This window comes from Buteo buteo, chromosome 2 (assembly GCF_964188355.1).
Source record: "Buteo buteo chromosome 2, bButBut1.hap1.1, whole genome shotgun sequence".
NCBI lineage: Eukaryota > Metazoa > Chordata > Aves > Accipitriformes > Accipitridae > Buteo > Buteo buteo.
This window is the reverse complement of record NC_134172.1, coordinates 66,407,940-66,418,543: the sequence shown is the minus strand read 5'-3', so window position 1 is coordinate 66,418,543 and position 10,604 is coordinate 66,407,940. Positions and strand designations below refer to the sequence as shown.

General features: G+C 42.0%; 1 long non-coding RNA gene across 1 annotated transcript; it reads left to right on the top strand.

Moving 5' to 3' along the window:
- The first annotated feature begins 3,667 nt into the window (after nt 1-3,667).
- LOC142028697 (uncharacterized) lies at nt 3,668-9,674 on the top strand. Its single transcript, XR_012649660.1, has 3 exons — nt 3,668-3,905; nt 6,406-6,476; nt 8,760-9,674. It is a non-coding gene; the product is annotated as an uncharacterized LOC142028697 (long non-coding RNA).
- The last annotated feature ends 930 nt before the right edge of the window (nt 9,675-10,604 follow it).

Genomic DNA, 10,604 nt, shown 5'->3' with positions numbered 1-10,604 from the left:
TGTGTCTTGTGCAGGTTTCCCAAAAATAGGCTGGCAGGTAAAGAAAGAAAAAAAGAGAGAAAGACTCCATGAAAGTGCTCACAGAAAGAAAGGCTGATTCATGAGCTTAACCCTCATAAGACACCAAAGAGCACAATGTTGCATATCATGACTGCAGGGAAAGCTTTGTTCAATGGTCACACTTCACAGTCAACAGAAACTCCAAACACGACACACACAACTGTATGAACCAGGTTTCATCAGTGCCACACCTCATAAAACTGCTTATTATATACTGTGCCTTGCAGGATTTATTGTCACCTGGTCCACGTCCAATGCAGAGCATTGACCTGGGAGTCATGAATCCACAACTTCCATTTCTACTTCTTCCACAGTGACAAGGTGGACTGATTTCCATCCAAGTGATTTAAATGAGCCACCAGGGAACCGTGATTTAAATCATCGATGTTTGCTTTTTGCATTGGCAGGAGAGGCAGCTTTAATGATGTATGGTCCTACTGCTGTGGCTAAAATCTAAATTCCTGGAATATTCCCTCTAGATAATCTCTAAAGTTCATGTATTTGCCTCTGGCTGGTGAGCTGCATGCAAGGGAGTGAATTCTTGGCATGGCTGGGCAGTTTGGAGCTGCTGCGCTTGTATTGGCAGCCTGAAATAGGCAGCCCAGAGTGAAGGTGCCAAATGGGGTGGTATTAAGTACCTCTTGGCTTCTGCTGAGCAGAGGACTAAAAGAGAGAGTGCTCCAAAGACCTGGAAAGTGCAGGAAGGGGTTTGGCAGGACTGCTGGAGCAGGCGGGTGCGTGTCTGAGCTGTGTTGCATGGTGCTGAGCAGTGACTGCCCTGCAATGGGATGGGGGCAGGAATTAATGGAGATGCTCACGTAGGCAGGACAGGAGCAGTGTGAGCCACATGCAGCTTAGGAATTTAGGATTTCCAATGCGGATATGAAGGTATTCAGAGAAAAATTTCAAGCCTGGATGGATGAACAACTTACAGTGTAGATATACTATTAATTATTTTTTTTTCATGGAAAAACCTTGAAAATTTTGATACATAATTAGTAAACAGATGACTGATATTCAAGATGGCCTTTCTGTTTTCTGCTAGCTAGAAGAGTGTCCTATACCTAGACAAAGTGATTTAAACAAGTATGTTGTTTAACCATATGTTAATCAATTCTTCATTTTTACATTTTGTAACCGTAAAAAAGGTGGATGACATACTTTTTTACCAGTGGAGAATCACCTTCGCACATGGGAATTGATGGGAAGCTGGACTTAAGAGGTAGTATTTTGCTCATGTGTCTTATTCATTAAATAACAGTGCATCAAAGAGTTGAGTGTAAAAGACGATGAATGAGGGCAGTATTTATGGTCATCTTATAGTGTGGTTTTAGAAAAGATAGATCTCTTTCTCTCATCCTTAATTTATGCTCTTGAATTGAACAGATCCTGACTTTTTGACTTTCTGAGTTGGCTGGTCACAGTACTATAGTAGTTGAATAAGCTGAAATAAAGAAAAATAGTCCTTTAGTTCCTGCAGAAGCGACCATGAGTTTATGCACTTTTGGGAACATCAGTTTTGGGTGAGACAGGTTATTGGTTTGACCTCCTCTTATCTGCAGTGACAAGCATGCAACATCCAGATAGAGCATTTTTAGTTTATAATGTGTAATAGGTTATAAGTTTACAGAGTCAACATTTAATCTTGGAATCTAAATAGACTTTTTTGTTTTTAAAACAAAAAGTATTTATGGTTTGAAAATCTGATTGTACTTTCAAAAAGTTATTTTTTTACTTTCACTTTTATCCATCCCGGTGTGCCTTTGCAGGCAACTCTTCCCCTTTCATGTTTTCCTTTCTCCATCCACAAAGTAGAGAAGATGCTTACCATATGTGTATAAACCAGCAGGATCCCCTAGTTCAAAACCTGCAATTAATGCTAACTACTATTATTTCTTTATTGCAGAGGGCACTTTTTGCACCTTGCATTGTCAAAGCAGCATGATATACATCTCACCGTCTCCTTTCTATTGTGTGCAGCATCCCCCACCTTTCTAGATCACGCAGAGATGATTAACACCACCTGACACAATAGCACTTCCCTGACATGGCTTCCTGAGGTATTTTGTGAATGCAATAAGCTTCAGAAAACCTGTTAGTAAGGAGAGGTACAAACATGCCTCACCTGTGTGGGTTGATGCAACCTCAGAAGGTGTTTGGTGCCGTGCATTTCAAGGCCAAGCACTCAATGAGGTGGAGTGCTCTGTTCTTCTCTCTCCTGGCTCCATCCCTGTAGCCATGATAATAGCCTGTCCTGTGAAAGATGCTGCTGGCACAGAGCACAGCATGTTCCCCTTATCACCTACAACAGGGAATCTGAGGAGCAGGAGACGCCTTTTCTCACTGCAGTTGCATTAATGCAGAGCATGGTGTAACTGACAGCACTGGTACTCCTGCACTGTTCTCCTTGTCTCCTCAGATGCCTGCCTTCCTCAAGCTCTCCTTCATACAGACACCCGTCTAAGGGAGGGAAAACCAGACAAATATTAATAATTGCATTTGTTCCAAAGCCAGGAAGCTTGACTGGTCTTTTTATCATTGACATGGTAACGTGGTGAGTAGAGAAGATACCATCAGAAGTTACTTTCATTTCTGGAGATAGTGAATAACTACATATGTATCTTAGACTTGACAAGCATTCTCACCGAAGGCTTTTCTGAAAGTCCTAATCTCTGTGGTTCATACGTATATTTTGAAACTTGTTAACACCCACTCCCTCTCCCCAGCACAGGACTGTAATTGTGGAGGAGCTTCAAAGAGCTCTGCTCATGGTTTCTTGTGTTTCTGCAAAAGGCTGGGCACCAGGGCTCATTTACCATACTGCCTGTTAGGAGAAAACAGAGCTATTAAAGGATATCTATTTCAAACACTGTGACGAAAGAGAACAGTAACACTTTGGCCTCTGTGTCTCTTTTCATGTGTGGATCTCAAAGTGCTTTGGCGTCACTAATTTGAAGCAGAAATCTCACTAATTAGCATTTATGTCTGGGATGGAGGGATGTGTTTTGCAAGTCAGAGATGATATGAACAGTCCTGATTTACCACCAGATGAGAGATAATGTATGGCAGAATAGGCTTTGTTCATCTGTTTTAAAAATCTCAGTTCACTTTGGTTACAGAGAGGGATCTGCAGCAGAGCTTTATGCCGTAGGTTCCCTAACCTGAATGGGAAGCCCAAGCATAGTCTTGAAATATTTGTGCCCAACTCCTTTCTCTCCCTAAAGTTACACAGATGTGGAGGAGGGGACTGATGTCTAAGTGGAGAATTGATTTTTTTCCCCTCTGTCATCTGTAGTGTCAGTAATTGACAACTGAACTCAGAGAAGTTTGATGCTGAACCTGGTCTAACTCAGAACCACGGAAAGTTTTGTGTGCTGTGTGTTGGAAAACAGGATTTTACAGAAGATATTGACTAAGAAACATTTCTGGGAAGGAAAGGCAGGATTGATTTGCAGGTGGAGGACCAGTGCTTATTTGCGGTGGCCAGTGCCTTCTGGATTGCACAGAAGCTGCACTCAGTAGTAACAGATGATGGGCTTCATGGCACTGGCTAACAGGGATTGCAGTCACCTGGGTGCAGAGCAAGACCTGCTGCGTGCCCAGACTTTCCCGCCAAACAGGTCCTTACGCCACTGCAGCACTAAGCAGGATGAGATAGGGGACAACAAGCTACTTCTTCACCTGGAAAACTGTTTTGCACTTCAACTAATTTGCCATGTCCTTTGTTTTTCAGCATTCAAAGCACAAATTATCTAGACAAACCCAAGGAGATCTGTGTGGACAGCTGCGAGAAACGAAGCCTCTAGATCAGGAGGGCTGGAGATCTTGATGGTGTTTCACAAAATGTGAGAGTTTAAATGCAGTTGCACAGTGACTCAGCTGGCAGAACTGCTGGCTGTGCTATGCCTGATGCAAATCCTTTTTCTTCCATTGCTAGACCCAACAAGCAAAGCCTAATAAGTCCCCGGAATGCAGTGGTATAATAATGAAGAATACTGTGCAGCACTTAGCAATAGAAAAGCATGGGTAATGAGGGACTTAATTTGGAACATATCATTTGTCAGATAATTTGGAGGCACATCTCAAAACAGTGCATAAGAATGGAGTTTGCTGCACCAGCTGAAGTCACCCCAAATGTTCTTTCTTTGTTGCAAAACCCTTTTTAAATCTAAGCCTTCAGAAAAGAACCTGGAACCAATAAATGACATAAAAGAATAAATGTTCACAACACAGATTTTGGGTTTGGTTCAAACACAATATTAGAAAGCTGAATTAATTGTGTTTGTATCAAACCCAAATATATTTTATGAAACAATGAGGCCTCTTAAATGGCTAACTGCTGCCCAGAATATATTTTCCCTGAACCAAACTAGATAACAGCATATCCGTCTTAAATTGGTCAGGAGAATTGGCTGCCAAATGACAGTTCTGTGCCCCATATTTATTCACCATCTGTGACTTCCACATCAATTTGCTCATTTTAAAAATCAAAACTCGATTTTTTTTTCTCCCCTCTCTCTCTCTTTTCCCTTCTCTGCCAGAGCTGCAGTGTAAATCCAATGTCTGAAAACCAAGCTATGTTTTTCTTCCTGCTGCAGAAATGGCTTCTGATGATGATGCATGAGGCATGATGGAGTGTGGCTTGTACCTCTGGAGGTTTGTTGGTTTTGTGGTGTGTGCAGTAGTCAAGGCTTGTTTATGCCGACAGGCTATGGATGGGCAGCAACTGCGAGGAATTCCCTCGAGGGACCTGTCTTTCCCCAAATGAATGGTAGAGGGCGTAAGAGGGAAAGGGGAGAATCAAATTTGCCCTTCTGTGGCAGCCTTTACCAAGCTGAAAGGCTGCATTTGCTTGATAAATGCTGGCTTATGTAGGAAGCAACCAGCTCCTGAGAAGGAGAATTAGGACAATTGGTTCAGGATTCTAGTGATCCAACATCACGACATCTCTTCTACTTCTGTTCTTAAAAAAACCACTTGTTATTTTATGAGTAAACAGTATTCCTGGTGCCACATAGCAAGCTGCTTAGTACACCTCCATGTTCATCATCCACCTGCCATGGGCAGGGAGCAGGCAGGACCTCTCTGGGGCAGGGATTAAGTGTGAAGAGTGTGGCACTAACTGATTAGAGTCTTTTTTTTGCCTATCTTATAACACAAGAAACTTGAGGTCACTCAGGGGCATTGATGGCAGCTAAATTTATGAGAAGAAATGCTGCTTCAAGTGAAGTGTAATGATCCGACGACACCCGCAGCCCTCCTCCCTTCCCCCCGATGTCAAGGAGCCAAAACTGGTGCTGAATTTTAGGGGTGATTCTTGCACTGCATATTACATATGCACTCATCAGAGTACCCTAAGCTCAGGCTATAATGGAATATAAAAAGAATAAAATTCCCAGAAGGAATTTCTCTTGCTCTTCCATCTCCATTTTTTTGCATCCCTCCATTTGTAGCATTGCACACATGTTGTTATAGTAGCAGACCAGGGTGTTTTTACCCTGAGCTGATATTGGCCCCTCTCAGAGAGAAATCAATGTACTACAACAAAGCCAGGGCCCCTGCATTTGAGAAAAGACAGCTGCTATCAAAGCATCAAAGTAGTTCGTGCTTGGCTTAGAGGTCTCGAATTGTAAATAACACTGGTACATTTAAATTCTGAGCAGAATTTATGATTGAGCCATAGATAAATACATTCTCGCACAATTACACGTTACTAGTAGGCTGATCTCTTGCAATTCCAGAGGGTGGATCAGTTAAACACTCCTTACGTTTGTTTGTTAAATCTGGAGCAGACCTGGAAAGCAGGGTTGCTTAGCACAGATTTTCCCAGTGTAGCTTGACATGACTGAGCTTCATCCAGCCTTCTGGTTTTGTTTGACATGAACTCGTTTTGAAGCAAGCAGATAACTTTCTGTATCTCTCTGCACAGCTTGCATGAAATGCAGCCCTGAGAGTTGGGCTCAGATTTTATGAACCTTTCCAAACTGCTCTGTGAAATTGATGTAAATGTAAGCATTTTTGACAAACTCTAAAACCTGATGTGTTTTGCTTGGTTTTATGTTGCGCTGCATGTACTTTTGATGGCTCTAAATCAGAAACCTATCTGAACTTTCTTTGCTATAGACACGAGGTGGAAACTTCACAAGAAAAGGTTGCCTCATGACATTTCTGGCACTTAACAGGCTCTATGGGAAACATCAGCAGAACCATTTTTCTCAGAATTGTTGGGATACTTCCACTCCTTCCTCTGCTTAAGGCTATTTCAACTGTAGCTATGAATCAGAGTTTTTCTTTTGGATGGAAGGCTCATTCAGTTGTCCTTTTATCTTTACCCTGTCTACACAGCTATTCTGCAGATGGCAAGAGAAAGATGTCATCTGGAGGCAGCAGCTGGCACGATGGGAGACGACGTGAAGGTGGGTGCGGGGGTGTTGCTCGCCTGCCTGAACTGGGATCAAGTCAAATGAACAGTGCGGTGAAAGGAGATGAAGGAAAAAGGAAACACTCTTCCAGGCAATTTTCTTGGAGGAATAAAATTACACGAGGAATGATTGACAAATTAGAAGCACTTTGCACCTAATTTTAATGTGTTCAGATCTTAGGGAGGAGAAATGCATTAAGTTTCAAATTACCCACTTTACCAGTTGCTGCCTTCTCTAGAATCAAAATCAACCTAGGCATTTGGTACTAAATCTTAAAGAAACAAATTGCTTTCTATGGTACACTGCATTCTTAAAACAGCTTTATTTGAAAGTCCAACTGAGCAAGTTAATTTAAGCAGTGAGCTGGTCCATGACAGTTGAACACTTGTTACTGAGGCCAGTTACTTCTATGAGTACAAATCACACTGCCAGGCAAACTTAAGCTAAACCTGACCTTGGGCTCTAACTCAAAGCCATTGACTTAATGGCTCCTGAAGTAGATCTCAGGCAACATCGCAATTAGTGGTGTCCTCACTTGATTTACTAGCCCCAGTGACCCACATTCCCAGAAAAGAAGGAGCAGTTTCCCAAAGTCCTCTTTTCCCCTACTCGTGCAGACAGCAGATGTTCTTGTGCCAGCCCTAGCACCGTTCTACAGCTGGTTATATGCCTCTGCCCTAAGGGAACCTCCTGGAGGAAATCCGATGTTTCTGGAGGCTACGCCCTTATTCTATATGTCTACAGATATATACATGCATTGCTCCCAATGCCAGAGTTTGTGAGGCAGAGGGAAGATCTGAAGCCGGGTTTTAAAGCGCTCTTCAAGCTGGGCTGCTCCTCAGTCTGTCTTTGAAGCTCTTTCTCATGACCTCGGTCCTTGCAGGCCTGCTGGCAATATGATGTGTCCATTTTATTTAATGTAAGTGAACTGAAATAGCCAGTTCAACATCCCAATTTAGTAATGAGACTTATTGAAGCTTATGAGCTGCCTTGGCTTGCGACACAATTAAATTTCAGGAAATAGAAAATATTCCAGTGAGGCTGGTGGATTCGTAATACTATTTGAAGCTTAATGCATAATAAACCCCTGCCATTTAAGGTTTAATATAATATGCAACAGCCCTAAATGACCAGTAAAAACATTATGCAAATTTTTAAGGAAGTTATTGCCTCCTGTAAATGACAATTTATCAATGACTTGTAAACAAAGGGCTTTCCTCGTGGTCATGAACCAAAGAAAATACAGAAATGAGTAGGCATAAATGGGTTGTAGAAACAGGAGGTCAACAGAAAACTGTACAGTATGAATCATTGTGGGTCTTCCTGTCAGCCAGGGCAGGAAAGTAATGCACTATTATTTCTGTGTACCAGCAGACTACATTCAGCCTCCCCCTGCCTAAAAAAAAATTTGCTTAAAAATAATGAGATTTTTTTGTAAGCATAGTGCCTGCAGTTTACTTTTTATTCTTCTTCTCTTTTCAACTTTTAGTATTTGTTAAACATTTCCAGACTTTTAATTGTAAACGTAAGGGTAAACCCCACCACATTTATTGTTAGTACACCTCTTGAATCTGAATTATAAAGTCTAACACTGCCAGATTCTCAATTAACGTGCCCAGTCTTAGGGTGTCCAGGGGTCCTCTGGGGATATCTGCTACCTGACATCATCACCTTTAGGAGAGAGGTGAAGCTGTTAATGCTGCCCAGGAGTGAAGAGACATGGGCTTGCATCCATCACTGCAGTCTGCCCAATGGAGGAGGCAGAGAGGGACAGCTGGGAGAGACATGGGCTGCCCCTAACAGCAGGTGGCTGTGGGAGAAGGAATAAAACCACAGCACAGAGTTGCACAGTGATTCCCAGGGTTTTTGAGGGTTTGGGGGGGTTTTTTTGGACAGTGCGGGTAGAGCTGGGCCCCAAGAGACAATCCCATCACGTCCAAGTGCCTAACAGTATAATGGGTTTTGAAAAATGTTTCGACTATTATGGAGCCCTTTTTACAGTCATGCCATCAATTCAGTATGAGAAGATATTTTATTTTAAATGTGCTATGAAGACATGGAGGCATTTGCATTGTTAATTTCTCAGATGTCAAACAAACACCATTATTGCAAAATGAATGCAGCTACCCAGCTGAGAAACAGATCCATTCACTGCAAATAAGCGAAACTTAAAAAATGAATGAGTTCTACTGATTGCAAGTATCATCAGAAATTAATAATGCTCTAGGAATTTTTCACACAAAAGATAATGAAAGCGTTGTGACTGTTTGTTTCCAGTTGTTGATCTTCATCCCTCTCTGAGGTGCAAGGGATCATCACCAGCTTCAACTTTAAAGGTCCTGAACAAGAGCACCGGTTTTGTTGTCAGTCTGGGGAACTGATCTTTCCAATGACTTACAATGTGACCCTCAAGCCTTGACAGTTGAGGCAGCTTTGGGTTCCCCTGACCAGCTGGACTCCTGAGCGAGGCGCTTGTCTGCTCTCATTAGCTCATCTATGCCAGATCCTTCTCAATTTACAAGTATCATCTGTGAAATGCCTAAACCCTCTCTTTCAGCATGATTCTTCCTTTTTATTTCCTCTCACGCTGCACCCTTTCTGCAGTGGGTACTGCATACACTGCTGTTTCTTACCCTCCTTTTCCCACGCCTACTTTCTTCTTCCCTCGTCTACTCCATGGCACTGACATTCTTTATGTCCTTGTGTTTGTAATAACAACTTCAGCTCTTGGAAAATTAGGTGAGATGAACTTGTAATGTGACAAATTAAACATAAACAGCTCCACAAACCATTCTGAAGTATTCGTCTGTGTCTGTATATTCATCTACTAGACGAATCACTTGAGTTATAAAAATTGTGGAAGAGAAAAATCTAATGGAAATGGTAATATGATTACTCCCCATAATTCTCACAAATCAAGCATATCAGTTACGCACAAGTAGGTTGTCTCAATGTCTGTGGGTTTTTTTATTTTATTATTTAAAGCTGATTAAACAACTGATTGTAGGCCCTTATGTACCTTTCCACACAGCTGATACTTGAAGTGAAAAGCAACAGCTAGACATTTATTTTATGACTATGCAACAGTCAAGCCTCACAGGGCTGAAGGCTGTGTGCCCTTCTCTGTATCATCTTGTTTCAAATATTGAGAAAACACGAGACACATTTATTTACAGATGTACTTACTGAGAAGCTAATAAACTGGTCTCCATGTCAACCTGTATTTTATTTATTCATTTGGCCTTTGTTTGAAAGCCTTTCCTCTGTGTGTTGAGCAGATACAGCTAAGGAATTAGCATCCTTTTTGTACATTTAATGATAATATCAAAGCATGTGGCTGAAATACAGTGATCACCTTGCAGAATTAGTGACAAGATTCAGACTTAAAGTCTTTTATCAGGAAATCATAGTGCACCCAGCAAATGCTATTTAAAAAATATTCAGGTGTGAAGGCAAAAGCCCACTATAATGAGAAGTTACTGCAAGGAGAATGGATATTAATTGTTAAGAAGGTTATAAATCCTTGTGTTGATGGGTTAAACACATAGGGGAAGTGCATAAGAAGGTATTTATTCTTGGTATTATTTTTTAAGCTCAAAGAATTTATTGCAAAACAACCTAGCTACTGTTACAAACTCAAATGTTCTTCTGAACAAATCGAGTTCCAACTTTGCCCACCTTACACACCAGAAATGCCATGTTACTTGGAGCAGGCTCTAGCATGCAGTACAAGGAGATCAATTAGGAAACCCTCAGTCCACTTCTTCCAGCAAAGAGGGCGCCCAGCTGTGCCATCGCAAAGTAGAGATGGACTGGGGGCGCAGATGGGAATGAGAGCTTGGGGAATATGGGTTTCCTGTTGCACTAATGATGTGCACAGCAAGTGCTCCTATTGCTGAGAGCAGGAAGTGTCCCGCTGGAAAACAACAGCATTCCTATCACTTAAGGCTCGTATTCCTGTTCCTGATTTTTATTTATCCATTCATCTGAAGAGAAAAAGAGACTCCCTGCTCTTCATGGCAGCAATATGGACTGGCCAGCCTGCAGCCCTCTGGGTTGGGCTGGGCAGAGAGGAGAGCAGGTCAGCCAGTGTCACAAGGGTGGGTTGCTCTTCCAGAGCAG